Source organism: Podarcis cretensis (genome assembly GCF_951804945.1).
Source record: "Podarcis cretensis genome assembly, chromosome: 6".
Lineage (NCBI taxonomy): Eukaryota > Metazoa > Chordata > Lepidosauria > Squamata > Lacertidae > Podarcis > Podarcis cretensis.
The window spans coordinates 29,434,163-29,451,438 of record NC_137175.1 but is presented as its reverse complement, the minus strand read 5'-3'; the positions used below and the strand labels follow the sequence as shown (position 1 = coordinate 29,451,438).

The 17,276-nt window shown below is 41.2% G+C and overlaps 1 long non-coding RNA gene across 1 annotated transcript in view; it reads right to left on the bottom strand.

Moving 5' to 3' along the window:
- Positions 1-17,276, bottom strand: part of LOC307218050 — a 125,772-nt gene that overhangs the window by 56,698 nt on the left and 51,798 nt on the right. The window lies entirely within an intron of this gene.

Below are 17,276 nucleotides of genomic sequence, written 5' to 3'. Positions count from 1 at the left end.
CTGATCCAAAGAAATGCTTCCTGTGCAATTCAATAGTCTAAAACTGCCTCTGAATTTTATTAACAGACTAAATTTAACAATCTGAGCATCTGCCGGTAGGTGGAGTACTATGAAACAAGGCTTCCCAAAGTGTGTGAACATCCCTACAACATGACAAAAAAGGTGAATTTCCTCAAGTATAACTAAGTCAAAACAAAGACATAGGCATGTTTAGACAATGTTCAACCTAACACGAGCCTTGCGTATAGCAGAGCAGGGTGGCAGAAAAGGTATTACAGTGATACCTCTGGTTACATACGCTTCAAGTTACAGACTTCGCTAACCCAGAAATAATACCTTGGGGTTAAGAACTTTGCTTCAGGATGAGAACAGAAATCGTGTGGCGGCGGCACAGCAGCAGCGGGAGGCCCCATTAGCCAAAGTGGTGCTTCAGGTTAAGAACAGTTTCAAGTTAAGAATGGACCTCCGGAACGAATTAAGTACGTAACCAGAGGTACCACTGTATACAACATGTATTAAAGTTCTAGGGAAAAAAGAAAGCACATAAAAATAGATATGATCTCTGTTAATCACACCCATCAGCATAACCCACCCAATACACATGCTTATTTATTATTCACGTTTGTAGTGTATCTTTTCTCCAAAGTGCTCAGCAGAGCACACTTGAGCTCTGGCCATTTTTATTTTCACAACAGCTACTTGAGGTGTGACATAATGATCGACTCAATGAGTTTCATGGCTGAGCAAACATTTAAACCCAGATCTCCCAAGTCCATTAATTATAACACACTTGATCTCATGTTCTGCTAAGCTGGAGGAGGAGAGGTTTCTATTCCAAACCAAAGCAGTATATACCCATTTGTTATGTGCACAAACTACTGTGGGGGAGGGGAAGTCAAGGATAGACTTGATAAGATTTCCCCTAGCAATGTCTTGTGTTTTCTCATGCCTAATCCATAGGATTGTGCATGTCAGATTTATCAGTCTTTGCTGTGCCATGCATGTGATCACAAAAGGACAATTGTCTTGAGGCAAGAGCACCTAGGAAATCCTAATACCCTAACAAGGCAAGCACCAACCATATGTCACTTCCATTTTGCCATTAAGACCTTGTTTAGTTGGATCTTAACAGCCTGCATGCATGCAGGCATACACACACACACATACATACACAAATGAGTAATATTTGGGACGTGTAACAGTGAATCACCTGATATGACATTTGCTCAAAATCTTTTCTTGTGACCGTGATGTACCAGGCTTAACAACAAAGTACACTTTACAAGCTAAATTCTACTTTAGGAGCCTCTGAATCACCACCAGCAATGTAGAGGGCTAAGATTCCCTGCACATCTCTCTGGAGTGTCATTCTAAAGCAAATATTTATGTAGTGCATTGCATCTAACCAGAGTTTGGAAGCTTCTGAACAGTTTTGGAGCAGCTTCTGAACAGCCTCCCCCCCTCCCAGTAGTCATAATATAGTACTGACATTTGTTGTCATGATAACGTTACATCCTATTGTTGTGCTGAAAACATGAGCAAATCTGGGCAATGATAGCAGAAATGATACCAACAGACACAAGTATAAATTTTCATTGGCACTTTTGAGAATGCATCCAAGGATTATTATGTAAGATTACGTACACTAAGCTGTTGAATAGGACTTGTCTGGGAATAAGAGTATTTAATCAGGGATAAGGAGATGCCACAAATGGCTGGGGAGCTAAGGAGGAAGAGCCAGGGGCTACTGCTACTATACCCTATGCCACCTGAGCCAGTCATCTCACTTTGCCTAATGGTGGGGCTGGCCATGGTGCTTGTGTCTTGCAGCAGAAACATTAACAGATCTAGGAAGAGCTAAAGTTTACACTGTGGTAAGAATTTATTCATTTATTTGTTTCATTAAATTTCTATACCATGCTTCATCTGAAGACCACGGGGCAGTTTACTATATAAAAACACAAAAACACATGCCCTAATAAGAAACAAAACCAATCCACACATCCCACAAACACATTTCAAAAGGCCATAGACTGCTCAATTAGCCAAAGGCCTGAGAGGAGAGGAATGCCTGGCATCTAAAGATATGTAACGAAGGAGCCAGGTGAGCCTCCTTGGAGAAGAACAGAATATAATTCCCCACAAAAGACAGCCCTTCAAAGGTTTTAATGGGACAAAAGGGGGAAATACTCGGTTGTAAAAGCAAGTCTCTTTACAGAGCTAAATAAATCAATTGCAGAACTACAGTATTCAGAGGTAAGCCTCCTTTAAGACATAAGCAGAGTTATATGGCAATTTGCAAGGCTAACTTAGGGGTAGGGGTCTATCTTATGGGTTACTGTGCTGCCTGTCAAAATAAAATACAGGCTCACCTATTTCCATGTCCATATACTATACCTGTCGTTTTTCTTGCATAGTGAATAGCAGGCATAAGGGGTAGGCTTGATTCCAACTGGGACTCAGGCAAGCAGGGTGTTGAGTTGTAGGTGAACATATCAGACGACACAGTGATTCTTCAAACTGCTCTTGTTTATTCACAGAACAGAACTGAACTGAAGGGTTCAGCCAGCCTGCTTATATAGAGCTCCAGTACAACGCAACTGTAACAACTTTCTGTAACTATCCAATCACTGAACGTCACTTTCAATCCCTTATTTGCATATGTGGACCTGAGTGAAAACTATCTACAGTATCCCCCTGCTGGGGGAACTTCAGTACATAACACCGGGGGTTAAAGCTTCCTTCACGATGCCAATTTCCCAGTCCTACTCCCCACTCCACCCCATTTATTAAACAAGAAACAGCTATGCAGCACCAAACTACGTGATAAAAGTCACATCCAGTTTCACCCTTAGTCACTGTGTTACATTAGTCTTGCTAACATGTTGCATAATTTTAAATCTGTTTACTCAGAAGTAGTATCCACTGTTTTCATGGGGACTTACACGCAACATCCTCAGCGTATTTTGGCCACCATGTAGTCCTCTATGTTGACACAAGTCTAATCACTTGATAGGTTTATTACTGGCAGAGAGTGCAGCAGGATAAACATGGACTGAATCTGTTCATCCAGAATGCTAACACATTAGCCCCAAACCACTTTAAGATCAAGGATGTGCCATACTTTCCTTTGCAGCAGAAACTACTAAACAATTCCAGGGCATTTTAATGGCCTAAACACAGATGCAGGTATTTACTGAATATCTTCTCTTAATGACTCATTATCTTCTGCTTAAAGTGCTGTATCGTGGCTGCTGTTTTATACTAAAAGGAAAATGCAATAGTAAATAAAAAGGTTCACAGAGTGTAATGTGTTTGGAGGACACTGAAATATATTGTCCAAATTGTTTGACATGTTTAGCAACATGAGAGGTACATCTCCAAAGCTAACAACCTTCCCTTCCCTTACTCAGTGGGGTAAGGAGAAAAACTATCTTGGTTTTGTAGTCATCCCCTCCTTTAACTACACCAATTTAGAACCACCCCTTACATCTGAGGTCATGACCCCTCAACCACTATGTGTTTTATTTAGAATTTCTGATCATGTATATACAGTGGTACCCGAGGTTACATATGCTTCAGGTTACAGACTCCGCTAACCCAGAAATAGTACCTCAGGTTAAGAACTTTGCTTCAGGATGAGAACAGAAATCGTGCTCCAGCGGCGTGGCAGCAGCAGGAGGCCCCATTAGCTAAAGTGGTGCTTCAGGTTAAGAACAGTTTCAGGTTAAGAACGGACCTCCGGGACAAATTAAGTACTTAACCTGAAGTACCACTGTAATGCCTTTGCTTCAAAAGGAAGCAGTTGTAATTTTTCAACAAAAACAATTAAAGAGCAAGTTCTATCCCCATTTATTTGAATACAGTACAGTAAATACATATTCTGAAAACAGAGCCCAGTGTGTATGTATGTGTGGTTTCTTTACATACGTGGCATCCACAGCAAGCATCGCTCTGTCCTCCCAACATCTCACTGCTACTCCTTGCCCCGGATAATCTGTCGCCTGAGGCAGCTGCTTCGCCCTGCCACATAGTAGGGTCAGTCCTGCCATGTATTAGGGTAGCAACGGTGCAGGAGATCTATTCCCTTAGTGTCTGTTTTGTGTACTTCCACCAAGTGGCTGCATACCCACCATGCATTAAAAGCAAATCTAAAGCACATTTCTCCACCAAAAAAGAATCCTGCACACTATAGTTTACCCATCAGAGAGCTACAGTCCCTGACACCTTTAGCAAACTACAGCTCGGTGATTAGTAGCGCTTTAAATGTGCTTTGAATATTTGGCGTGTGCATAGCCAGTACCTGCCAGATCACTTTGGGCTAACAGTATGCTAGAGTAAATGGATGTTTCGTCTCAGTCCAAAGGGCTGCTATTATATTATTTTGAATAGCAAGCTGGGTATGTGATTGCTAATAGATATGTGTACATTTTATTTATTTATTTATTTATTTATTTATTTATTTATTAAGATGCCTTTTAGTGGAGCTTTGAAATATATTTCATAATGCTATGAGAAGCCAGAGGATATGACTCTTCTTTCCACCAAATGCTAAATTACAGAGTTTACGAAAATGGGGGAAATGTGGCTTTGCTGCTGAGCTTCTGTAAATACTATGAGCCAGCATTTGTTGAAACCATTTAAGCCATAATTGACTCCTGCTAATGACATCTCTTCCACTTACGCATGCAGATCAGATGTTTAGTGTCAATTAATCTCCAAGCTTGGGTGTTTTGTGTATCTTATATCCCTGTACAGCTTGTATTAGGTTCTTTAAAATCTTCTCTTTCCTGGTTTACACTCCGAAAGCAGGAAAGTGCAGTTGGGACCACAACACTCATTGTCACGGTGGTGTCAACAACCAAGCCAAGCCCACTCTGCTGCAGTGTAGAGCAACAGAATGTTTAAAGGAGTTACAACTGGGGGTGGGGGGAATCAAAATTGGACAATGTACAGTAGGGAGATTTTTTTTTTTTAATATTAGCCATTTTGCATTTTTTCTGCTCAACAGATTTTTTTGGTTCAGAACATACTGGCTTCTTTTAGTCAACACTTTTCTACATCACTGATGAAGAAGCACAGGCCCTGTTTACGTAGTCTGCTCAGATGTAGGTCGTCCACATGAACTTGGCAAGTGGGGTGGTGGGTCCACACTAAGCTTCAACCATTGTCTTGCCACCCCTGGCACGCTCCAGTTCATGGAGGGCATTGTGTGAAGCAGGGAGCCTTCTCCACCCTACAGTTAAGGCCTGTTATGCAGGGAGTAGATTAGGCTCCCTACTTCAGACTGTCACCTCCCACAGACTGTGGGATGGGGTTTCAGGGAGGTGAGCAAATTACACACACACACACACACACAACTCACATGGAGGGTTTACACACAAGCAGAAAGCTGGACTAAGGCTGCAATCACTCTCCTTCACACACTTACAGTACACACCCTGATTTCTCAAATTGGTACATCACTTTTCAGTGTAAACCGAATTTCCTAAGGCTCTCTAACAATAAAACAGCAAAAGCAGAAACAATTTAAAATAACGCAATCTGCCAAAGACAACAAAATCAAAGCAGCAGCAGATTAGAAGACTAAAAAGTATAACTGCTTCTGAGTTTCACATGAATGTCCTTTATTTTTACAGGCAAACATTTGTGGCAAGTCACATCAACAGAGGCTGCGAAATATGGGACCCTTGAAATTTCTTTGCATTCTTATTTATCCAACTTTAGTGAGGCATCTATATATCATATATGCACAAGTAAGCTTTTGCATATCCCTTAAGCATCTTACTAACTGGGTGTTGTTGTTGTTTTTTAAAAAACAAACATCTTCCAAGCAAATCAAATGAATTTGACCTCTAGCTTAAGAATGCATCCCTAAGGGATTATTTTTTTCTAAGCAAGGAAAACTTGAGGCTTGTAGAGTAGGAAGGAGTGTAGGCAAACATTGAAGGCAATGAAATAGTTGGAGAATAGCAATGATGCAATTTCCTTGATTCTAAAGAGTCCTGCAACAAAATGTTGCAGTGTGGAGTATTCCTGTTCAGGGTACCAGCCAGCCATTCTATTCCCTCTCCCTGTGAGTTTTTATTCCTCCTCCCCAAGCAGTTAGGCTCAATGACCTGATCTGCAGTAAGAGACAGCCAAGATAGTACTTTCTTTAGGTTTCCACAAAATATTTTTGGGGCTCTGCAAGTCTTAGGGTACCCCTATGCCTGTGTTTACCCCTCTCTTTTGCATGGATGGTGCCACAGATTTTGGCAACTTCAGGATCCCCTATTCTGCTGTTCATATATACTGGATGGTGGTGGTTTCAAGTTAGTTTGTTCTAACCCAAGAACTGTTGTGCTTTATTTTCTATAAATCTCCTTTTCCATTATTCTTGGGAATGTTATTTTGCCACCAGTGACCTATCTAGTTATGATTTATGTGACCTTCTAAAGAGCTCCAAAGTGCTAGTAATTAACTTGATGAAATGTTAAATACAACTGTTACTCTGCAGAAACATTTTGAACATGTTCAGTCCTAGATTTTTCCAATTATGAATGTTCTACAGTCAGACAATTCAAACACCTGGATGTATTGAGCATATCAGCTAATGAAAAAGCAATGAACCATATTGCTATCAATCCCCTTCTGCTTTCCACAAGGAAGAGAGCCACGTTACTATGCCAGTGATAGGATACAACATATGTGCCATGCTACATCTCTCTTCAGCTATTAAAATGCTACTGTGATTAATAATATTCTTATATGTTTGTACATCTGCTGCCATGTAATACATCTGTCTGAATATGTTTATTTGACTTTTAAAAATTATCTTACCCATAGGTGGATTTATCTGTCTAGGCCCTTGAACAGGAAGCCCATATTGATTTCGTCACTGTCAAATAGTTAGGTATCCATATTCACATGGCTGATAACATTTAGCAGACAGAGTAATATTCAACTCTATATGTGATTCATTTAGGCTGGAGATGTTAATTCAAAGAACCCTCTTGCTGCCAGCTGAATGGGACAAGATGTTAGCACTCTTGCCATCTTTGCTTGGCATCCCCCCCCCAAAAAAAAGGTAGTGAGGCATCTAATCATAGCCTGCATTTTTATTGAGGCTTGATCAGGGCCTGTATCTTAAAATGAGCTTAAAGATTTTCAAATGTTTCATGCCAGGCAGAAGAGCAGCTGCCTAAGAACCTTGGCAAGATGTTTATTCTCCTGGACAAGGGGGGCCCCTGATTTATAGCAGAAAACAATTCTCAAAGTCAAAGGGAATTACAGGCTGACAGCCAAGGTTACACTGACCCTACATATTACAGAAGATAAAAAAGCAGAGAAAAACATAGTTAAGAGTGGGTAAATAGTAAAATAAAACCATGTGCCTCCCATTCAACTTGAGCCATATTTTCCTAAGGTTGAAAGGTCAAGAGCAGTGAAAAAGGCAACTAGCTGGCAGAAAGGAAGAGAGTATTTTGGGAAGTCTTTTTCTAAAGTTGTTTCTTTCTTAAACTGAGATCCTTTTAAAATTTCTTTTCCTTTTAAAAGGTTATTTATGTTATGTATTAAATATATTGGCTTAAATGTAATTATGCAGAGGAATTAGAAGCTAAGAATTGTTAAATCCTTATGCTAGATTCTTATTTCATATAGTTGGAAGAGATCACAGGGGCCATCAGCTACCAGCCTAGCCCCCCCTGCCAAGCAGGAAACATCATTAGAGCACTGGTTGTCAGGCCTTTGTTTAAAAGACCTTCAAGAGAAGGAGATCTTTCAATGATGATCCTTGACATCTGTTTAAGATAAAAATTTAAGATTAAACCATTTGTTTTGGAGGGCAATAGGGCGAGGTGAGCTGGTAATTAAGGTTCCTTGTTGAGACACATGTAAGATATATTACTACTTATTTGTCATTTATAGATAGAAGAATATATAGCTTTTTGTTTCCCATAAAAGGGCAGAAGGAAATGGGTGTATCTTTTGTGATTGGTTTCAGCAAACAGCCAATAGGAATTTCAACCAGGCTGATTGGACAGAGGCAGCCACAGGAGGAGCAAGGGGGCTGGATTAAGGAAATATAAGTGCTGGCCAGAATGGCAGGAGACCAGGCCAGAGCTTGGTAACCATATACCACTGTGCCTCATATTTATTTGTCTGACAAATAAATTATTATTTTAATTTCTCTATTGCTGCGTTGAATATTTCATTCCAGCTAAGCGTTAACCACAAGCAGGGTGCTACAGTAGGTGCTAGGGCAGGTCTTCCTGGGGAGGGTATTCCATTAACCTTAAAGGATGCATTGAGTTTTCCATCCTTTTCCTTTTGTTCTTCCTGGCAGACAGAAATATACAACCAAAATGTTGCTGAATAAGGCAAAGTCTCATTTGCAGTTTGCCTGTCCCATGCTAAGGTTAGCTCTGTATAACTATGCCAGTGAAGAAGAAGAAGAGGAGGAGGAGGAGGAGGAGTGTGGATTTGATATCGCGCTTTATCACTACCCTAAGGAGTCTCAAAGCGGCGAACATTCTCCTTTCCCTTCCTCCCCCACAACAAACACTCTGTGAGGTGAGTGGGGCTGAGAGACTTCAAAGAAGTGTGGCTAGCCCAAGGTCATTCAGCAGCTGCGTGTGGAGGAGCAGAGATGCGAACCCGGTTCACCAGATTACGAGTCTACCACTCTTAACCACTACACCACACTGGCTTTCTCTCATTGAAAATGGAGCCTGTACATTTCCTACCCCCCCCCCCTTCTGAGGCTTTTACCATGACAGGTTTTCAGCAGGACTTGTATAGCTTTATAATTATAACTGTAGAATTAAAAATACAATGTTTTAGTGAAACACTTCTATTCAGGGTGGTTAACAGGAAAGAGATTGCGAAAAGCTTCAAAAGGATTTCTCCAAACTGAGTGAATGAGCAGTAAAATCACAAATGCAATTCAGTGTAAACAAGTGTTATGTGACGCACACTGGGGCATAAAAATCTTAATCTCACATATACACCAAACATGTTTATTCAGAAGTAAATTTTGTTGTGTCCAGTGCTGCTCACTTGGTCAAGAAAGTGTGTCTGTAGAAAGAGTAGTGCCACATGACAAAATTGTTACTGCAATAGATTTTCTTCTTCTTCTTCTTACATCCCCACCACCACCACTTTTCAGGTGAAATGAAGGTGGCAAAGTTTCCAGGCCTGCATTTTATTCCCTCAAAAATAAAAAGATAAATCAGGCTTTGGACAGCAATTATGTACACAATCTGATCCCCGCTCCGTTTCCAGCCTTGACCTCAGAAGAGTAAACATAGCCTCATTCGATATTATTCCTTTGATTTTAAGAGATGAAAAGAATGAAACAGCTATTTTTAGATATTTATGGGATAACTGTAAGAATTAATCACCACCCAGCTCCATGGCATTTATAATCTCTGGTCCCACATTTGTACATGATGAACATACCATCTAAGCATAGCATTTCTTAGAATACCCTTTGTTGGTCTCATTCAGACTGTTTCTCTCACATGTATTTGCAGCATATACAAAAAAACGATACTGAAAAGGTTACAAAAATGGTATCTGTTTTCTAAAACACTGGCCAAAAATAATACAGTGGGGAAAACTGGTTAACAGACGTGAATCTGCATTATGATTCTGTAACTTTCAAGAGAATGCCTATTTCTACTGCACTTCTTACATTCCCTGAACTCTTAGCAACCTTTCAGCTACAACTTCACTGCTTGTTTATTCAAGCTATCACCATTACCATTGCTACAGAGCCAGCAGTGGCCTGCTGATTCCTATGATAAATGTTTTTATAACCAATGTACCTTATTTGTACTCATTTATAAGAAGATTGCTCATGAAAGCCATGCACTGATGCACTCAGCACGTTTTATTGTCTTTCATGGCAGAAGGAAACAGTGCAGGGCAGCAAGATTTCTTGGACATTTAGGATAAAAGATTTCCTTCTCCTCCTTTTCAGTAGCCCTCAAAACATAATGCCCTCTTGGACATGAGGTGGTGAGGATGCTTAGCTTTTTCTCTGTTGAAAAGTAGATAGAGCTGGCGGATGAAGTAGATAGAGTGGTGCTCCTTCTCATGTCCTCTTTCAGTTCCACACGCTGAATAAGGCTCATATTAATTCTGCTTGATCTGACTTTTACCCAGAACCCTTGCAAAAGCAAAGTATTTGTGCATGTACCCTTTTTTATTTTCTGTCTCTTGGGAACAGGGCAGAGAGTTTGATCTGGGAGGAGGAAGAGAGAAGCGACCAGAGGGGGTTGTGCCCACAGCAGAAGCTCAAAATTCGAAATGTGCCCACAGGCCTCAAAAGATTGGTGGTCGTTGGCTTAAACCACCTCAGCTTTCTGCTCTCCAAATCTGCCTCTGTGCAGTAATCCAGTGGATCATGGTGCTGGATCTAAGCACAGTGGAAGGGTACCTCACTGCTTCTCCCCCCCCCCCCCACACCAATACCCTCAGTCACAAAATGTGACATTGCTCGTGTTCAAGAATTTAATAATATTACAAGTGTCTTCATTATTTATTTACAATTTCCCCTACATATGAGTTTGCCCTACGGACATGTAAACCTAGGGAGGTTGGTTGTACAAAGAATCACTTCAAATAGCATGGATATTTTTTTTCACTTGGGCTTACGTATTTTGTGGGCTCCCTGCTTGCTGAATAACCAGGTCAGGGGGAAAAAATCATGGTGTGATACCATGAACCTTAGAATACACTATTTATACTCTTTTGGGTTGCTTTGAAACATACAGTCGTCATTGCAAAAGTGTTTCCATGGCAGCCCGTTGATTGCCTCCGCAACAGCAGAAACGCTTTCCTTTAACAACAATAAAAATATGAAATATTTTTTTCCTCCTTCTCATTTCCTCTGATTGTTCAAACCCCTCAAACCATTTCATAAATCTAATTAAGTTGTCACAATGAATAGCAGTTATGAATATTTCTAGTTGAGTAAACATATCTGAACTATTTACAGATGTATTATTCAAGGCTCTCCTTCTCCCCCACTCTCTCATGGATATATATATATATATATATATAACCAAGGCACAAACATCAACTATAAAAGAGCATTGGCTTGTTACTAATTGCACGAGAATGTACACGTGTGTGTGAATCAACACAACTTAGTTTGCATCAGTGGAGTTATACACTTGCTGTTAATTTCATCTGTTGGGTTACTTCATTGCATCTAGGTAGCTTCATAGTAGTCAAAGATAAGCACTGGACCACAATTCCCACACAAGGCCACACTCAGAGGAGAAGGCTCTTAACTCAGCAGCAGAGCACATGCCTTGTTTGAGATTCAGTCCCTAGCACCTAAGCTACATAATCTCATGTAACAGGGCTAGGGAAGACCTCCAACCTGAACCCCTGAAGAGTCTCCACAAACCAGTGTCAATGATACCAGAAAATGATACAAAGCATGACTCTCCAGATGTTGTTGGACTTCAACTCCCATCATCCCCAGCCAACATGGCCAGTGGTTAGGGTGATGGGAGTTGTAGTCCAACAACATCTTGGATGGTTACAGGTTAATCACCTCTGGTATTTTATATACCTGTATAACATTTTAAAACATATGAATTGATGGTTGTGGTGGGTTCATGTAAAGGTTTTATACAGGCTACATGTGCACCATACATTCAAAGCACATGGCTTCTCCCAAAGAATTCTGGGAACTTTCATTTACCCCTCGCAGAGCTACAATTCCCAGCACCTTCAACAAACCAACAGGATTCCCAGGATTCTCTGGGGTGATGCTTTAATGATGAACCTTAAATTTGTGGCATGTATGCAGCCACAGTGCAGTCAAATAGATTTTAATCAAAAGATCTGTGCAATACTCTTAAGAAAACAGTGGCATATAAAACCATTATGGAAGCACAGCACCATAAAATCAACCAAGTGCAATGTGGAAAGAAGTATTTAGGGTTTTCCTGAAGACCAACACTGAGAGAGTCACTAATATTTACCTGCTTTAAAAACATATACACGTTTCTCCAAAGGTCCAGTGTGATGGAGGTTAGGGTGGTTATGGCATCAGGCTAGGGTTTGGGGACTCAGGCTCAAATCCTCAGTTAGCCATCAATCTCACTCATGAACTTTAGGCCAGCCATTATCTCTTAGCCAACCCTACAGCACAGGGTTGTTGTAAGGATAAAAAAGTGCAGGGAAAACTGTGTTCTTCCCCTGGAACTCCTTGCAGGAAAGGTGGAGATAAAGACTACTCCAAAATCCTGCCTAATATCCTTATTCCTTCCTTGCAGTGTTTATAGTCAACCTCTCTGCTTATCATAATCCTTTTGCATGTGGAATGCAACTTATTCAAACTGTGTCCAAAACATGCCATGAAAGTTAAAACTCACAAATACTTACCGGTACTTTGATGATTTCATCTCTCCCAACTCTCTTCCTAGCAGAAAACCACTAACCAGCTGGTGTAATTAGCAAGCTCAAGTATGAGAAAGTCCATGTTTGTGAAGAAGGGTTTTTTTTCCTATGTCTTTATAGCCTTCTTCTTAATCAGCCCTTAAGTCATTGGGAAGTTAGCCAAATCAGCTGATTAAAGCCTGTTGGAGTGGTTATACCAAGGATAGTCCTCAGGATGACTCCAGACACTGTGGACTACAACTCTCATCAGACCCAGCCAATGGTCAGGAGTGATGGGAGTTATAGTCCACAACTTCTGGGGAGTTCTGCAATAGTTAGGCACTGGGTTTGTGCCATGGAATAGAGGGCATTGCTTTTTAGTTCCCCAGAACTGGCAAACCAAAATGCACCATGCAGATAACAGACATGGCAGTGCTCACTATGTATACAGGGATATGCTACATTTTGTCCTAGGCTCATGTGGCACTGATGACTTGGAGTGCTTTATACCAACTCTGGCTAGTTCCACAGCCTTTCCAGAGAAAGTGGGCCTAGTAACAGTGGCACATTCTTTGGCTACATCCAGTCTTGATTGACGCAAGGTGCTGTACAATAGGTTGCCCTTGAACATGATTTGGAAACTGCAAATTATTATTATTTTTTTAAAATATTTATTAAGATTTTTAAATACAAGTGCAAAAGCAATAAACAATATAACATGTATCGAAACATAGTTTCATAACTTCATTGGACTCCCTCACGTCTCCCGCTCCCACTTACATCATTATAAATTTTTGCCAGCAATTTATCATCTTGTTTACATTCTTATGTCCCGTTCATTTAAATATAATCTAATAATTCTCCAAAAAGTTTATGTTTTCCTCAATCTCACTTATCATCCCAATTCCATCTAATTTAGTGGTGCTCAATTATTTATGATCTAGCATCCTTCTTAACATTCAACCAAATTACAGTATTTTTGTAAGTATATCTTAAATTTCTTCCAATCTTCTTCAACCCTCTCCTCTCCCAGGTCTCGGATTCTGCCGGTCATCTCAGCCAGTTCCATATAGTCTATCAGTTGCATCTGCCATTCTTCCAGGGTGGGTAGATCTTGGGTTTTCCAATACTTAGCGATGAGTATCCTTGCTGCCGTTGTTGCATACGATTTGGAAACTGCAAATTAGTACAGAATGCAGCAGTAAGAATGCCTGTTGGAGTTAGGTGTTCAGATCCTATGGTATCAATTCAACTTCCTATTTTTAGAACCAGATTAAGTGCTGGCTTTGGCCTTTAAAGATGTAAATTGTGTGGAATCAGGGTTACCTGAAGGATACTTATAGCTATATGATCCTGCCTGTTATGGTCAGCATCTGACTGGCCTGGCAGTAAGAGCTGTTACATTAGCTGTTACCAGGGGACAGGCCTTTTCAGTGGTTGCCTTTTGGAACTCTGAAGACATTTTTATCTTAATCCATGCTTGGTTAATAAATGGTAGCTAAGATTCTGACATGGTAACTTTGTAATTGCTGCTAAAGGTAAAGGTAAAGGTACCCCTGCCCGTACGGGCCAGTCTTGACAGACTCTGGGGTTGTGCGCCCATCTCACTTAAGAGGCCAGGGGCCAGCGCTGTCCAGAGACACTTCCGGGTCACGTGGCCAGCGTGACATCGCTGCTCTGGCCAGAGCCAGAGTCACACACGGAAACGCCATTTACCTTCCCGCTGGTAAGCGGTCCCTATTTATCTACTTGCACCCGGAGGTGCTTTCGAACTGCTAGGTTGGCAGGCGCTGGGACCGAGCAGCGGGAGCGCACCCCGCCGCAGGGATTCGAACTGCCGACCTTTCGATCGGCAAGTCCTAGGCGCTGAGGCTTTAACCCACAGCGCCACCTGCGTCCCAATTGCTGCTAGCTTTAAATTAATGTGATTTGCTGCATTTGAATTGTTGAGTTCAATTTCATTGTTCTGTATGGGACAATGACAATAAAGATATTGTATCGTAAATTAAAGTGTTTTTCAAAAAGTCATTCTGTAAACTGCCTTGTGAGAGCATAATTCTTTGAATGAATGAATGTCTTGATCATAACAGGAACACACTAACCACAATGGATACCTGAAAGAGATTTAGTCTGTTGTAGAAAGTACTGTAGGGTCATGCTGGTGTACAGGACCTTGGATAGTTCCAAGCAGACAACCTACTTTCAACAAGACCAGGAACACCATTGGAGGCCTTTGGGGCCAACTACCATTCCCAGGCTCCACCTCCACCTTGAAGAATGGAACGTTTTAAAGGGGCAGTCCTCTGGCCTGGAGTCTTGTGATCCATAGCCACCAATTCCTGCCTTGTGCATTGCCATCACTGGCAAGAAGGCACTGGGGAGCATGAGGACCCTGGTATAGAGAGGAGAATCTCCCCTCTGGGAGACTATGGCTCAGGAGGTGTTCCCAGTTTTGGGGCTTGTGATTCAGAGGGCTTCTGGTTGACAGACTGGGGATCAAGCTCCGTGTCATGGCCTGGTTCTGAGTTCAACACCTCCATAGCTTACATTACTGGTCCTCCAACCTAACTGGCACCTCTACTTACAGGTAGGTAGCTGTGTTGGTCTGCCATAGTCGAAACAAACAAACAAACAAATTCCTTCCAATAGCACCTTAGAGACCAACTAAGTAAAAAACTTAGTTGGTCTCTAAGGTGCTACTGGAAGGAATTTTTGTTTTGTTTTGTTTTATTTTGGCACCTCTACTTTATCCTCTATGTAAGCATTCTGGCTAATGCTCAGGGTCGAGTTCATGAGAGATAACTAGTGGTTGGCGGCCAAGAACAGCACAGTGTGTGCAGATGATTTAAACCAGACATGGGACTGTCAGGGGGAAAGAAAGTAACCATGTGATTGTTTAATTTATATCACCATGATAAAATGTGTGGAATGTGGAATCTACAGTTGGTATTTAACTGAGATGCGTGGGGGGGGGTAGCATGATGATAACTGTTTTTCTCAACAACAACAAAAATCTGAAAAACTGCAGAAAAGAAAACCAGAAACATTAAGAAATGAGCTTCGGACAATGGATTCATATTCACAGCAAAATAGGCTTGCTAGATATGGAGGAGCACTTGTAAAAATGGTTGGGCAATGCAACAAGTTGTCCTCTTGTAGAATCACCTTCTCTGGAATGCTGAAGACAATACAAGGTTAAAATCTATCATTGGAAGTTTAAAGACTGATAATCTTTTCATTATAATGTGTGATCAACTCTTAAGATAGGTGTCGGGAACCTGTGGACCCCCAAATACTGTTGAACTCCAACTCCCATCAGTCCACCCAACATGGCCTATAATCAGGGATGATGGTAGCTGTAGTCCAGCAGCATCACTGCAAACCTGCCTTGCTGGATCCGAGCATGGTTCACCCATGCTTCTGTTCAAGATGGCCACACCCTTTCCAAGCCTAATTCATTCTATTCCCCTCTCACCTGCTTTTCTGTCCCTCCACATCATCAGCTAGCATTCCATGGCCACTGAGCATGCTCAGTCGTCCATTGCCTGTTCTGGGGTTTCTACCTGGCCACAATTAGGATTTTTTTTGGGGGGGGGGGACTTCTGCAAACCTCAAGGTTCCTCCATGCTTTCTGATATCTCCATTTTGTGCACAGATTATGCAATTCTGGCTACATGAGGTTCCATGGTGTATAGGATTGCTATTGATGGACTTGCCCTCCATTGTCTTAATTCCAAGCACAGCAGACCCTTCAGTTCCCTTGCTATTTGATGGTTTTATGGAGTCCTTCTTGGGTGACATCTGCTTGACCAAATTCCTTGCATCAGGCATGGGTAATAATAATAATAATAAAATATTAATTATACCCCGCCTATCTGTCTGGGTTTCCCCAGTCACTCTTGGCAGCCCCCAACAGAATATTATTAATAAAAATAAGAAGTGAAAAAACATCAAACATTAAAAAGTTCCCTAAACAGGACTGGCTTCAGATGTCTTCTAAAAGTCAGATAGTTGTTTATTTCCTTGACATCTGATGGGAGGGCATTCCACAGGGCTGGCGCCACTACCAAGAAGGCCCTCTGCAATAGCAAACCCGTTATAAAACAGTAGCTTATCATACATAGTGTGGTTGATTGACCATTGCATTTAGTACTGAAATTCTGTATATCACAGATAAGACCATAAAGGTGTTGCAGTAAGCATGCAATACAAACACAAGGTCTTGGAAATGACCTCATAAACAGAAAAGCACTGGTTCGTTAAACGCTCCCTTGCTAGAAACCCAGAGCCAGTAGTGTTGATGACTCAGATTTATTCTACACAGTGGACTGCATTTTTCTGCTTTTCATTAGCAAGAGATGTCCTCTTGCATTAACAGACCTTCAGAACAACTGGCTTTTTGTTCCTTTTAATGTTATAGAGAAGTGGTGTATGCCTCATACGGAGCATACCATTTATTTTCTCTTTGCTACTGGAAGCACAAAGGAAAAGTCTTCCTGCTAATTGAATAACTGGGGATAGAATAATAGAGAAATCAAAGCTATGGGTCTGAATAATGAAACAGAGAATAGCAAGCTCTTAAAAGCAAGGAAAGCTGGAAGGTCTCTTTATATGAGTTTCTGTCAAGGGCAACAAGACCTTAGTAGTGCAAGCTGTAGCTCAGTGGTGGCAATGCTTTACATCCTGGAGGTCCCAGTCTATTTCTGCACATGTGTGGTCATTGTTGAGACAGAACCAAAGGCCAAAGGGAGCAAATATTAAATCGAATGGACTAAAATGACACAAGCAGGATGGAAGTTTCAGGACAGATAAAAAGAAAATATGATGGAATTTGATCTCATAGGAGGCAGTGACAGCCACCAATTTGGATGGCTTCAAAAGAAGATTAGACA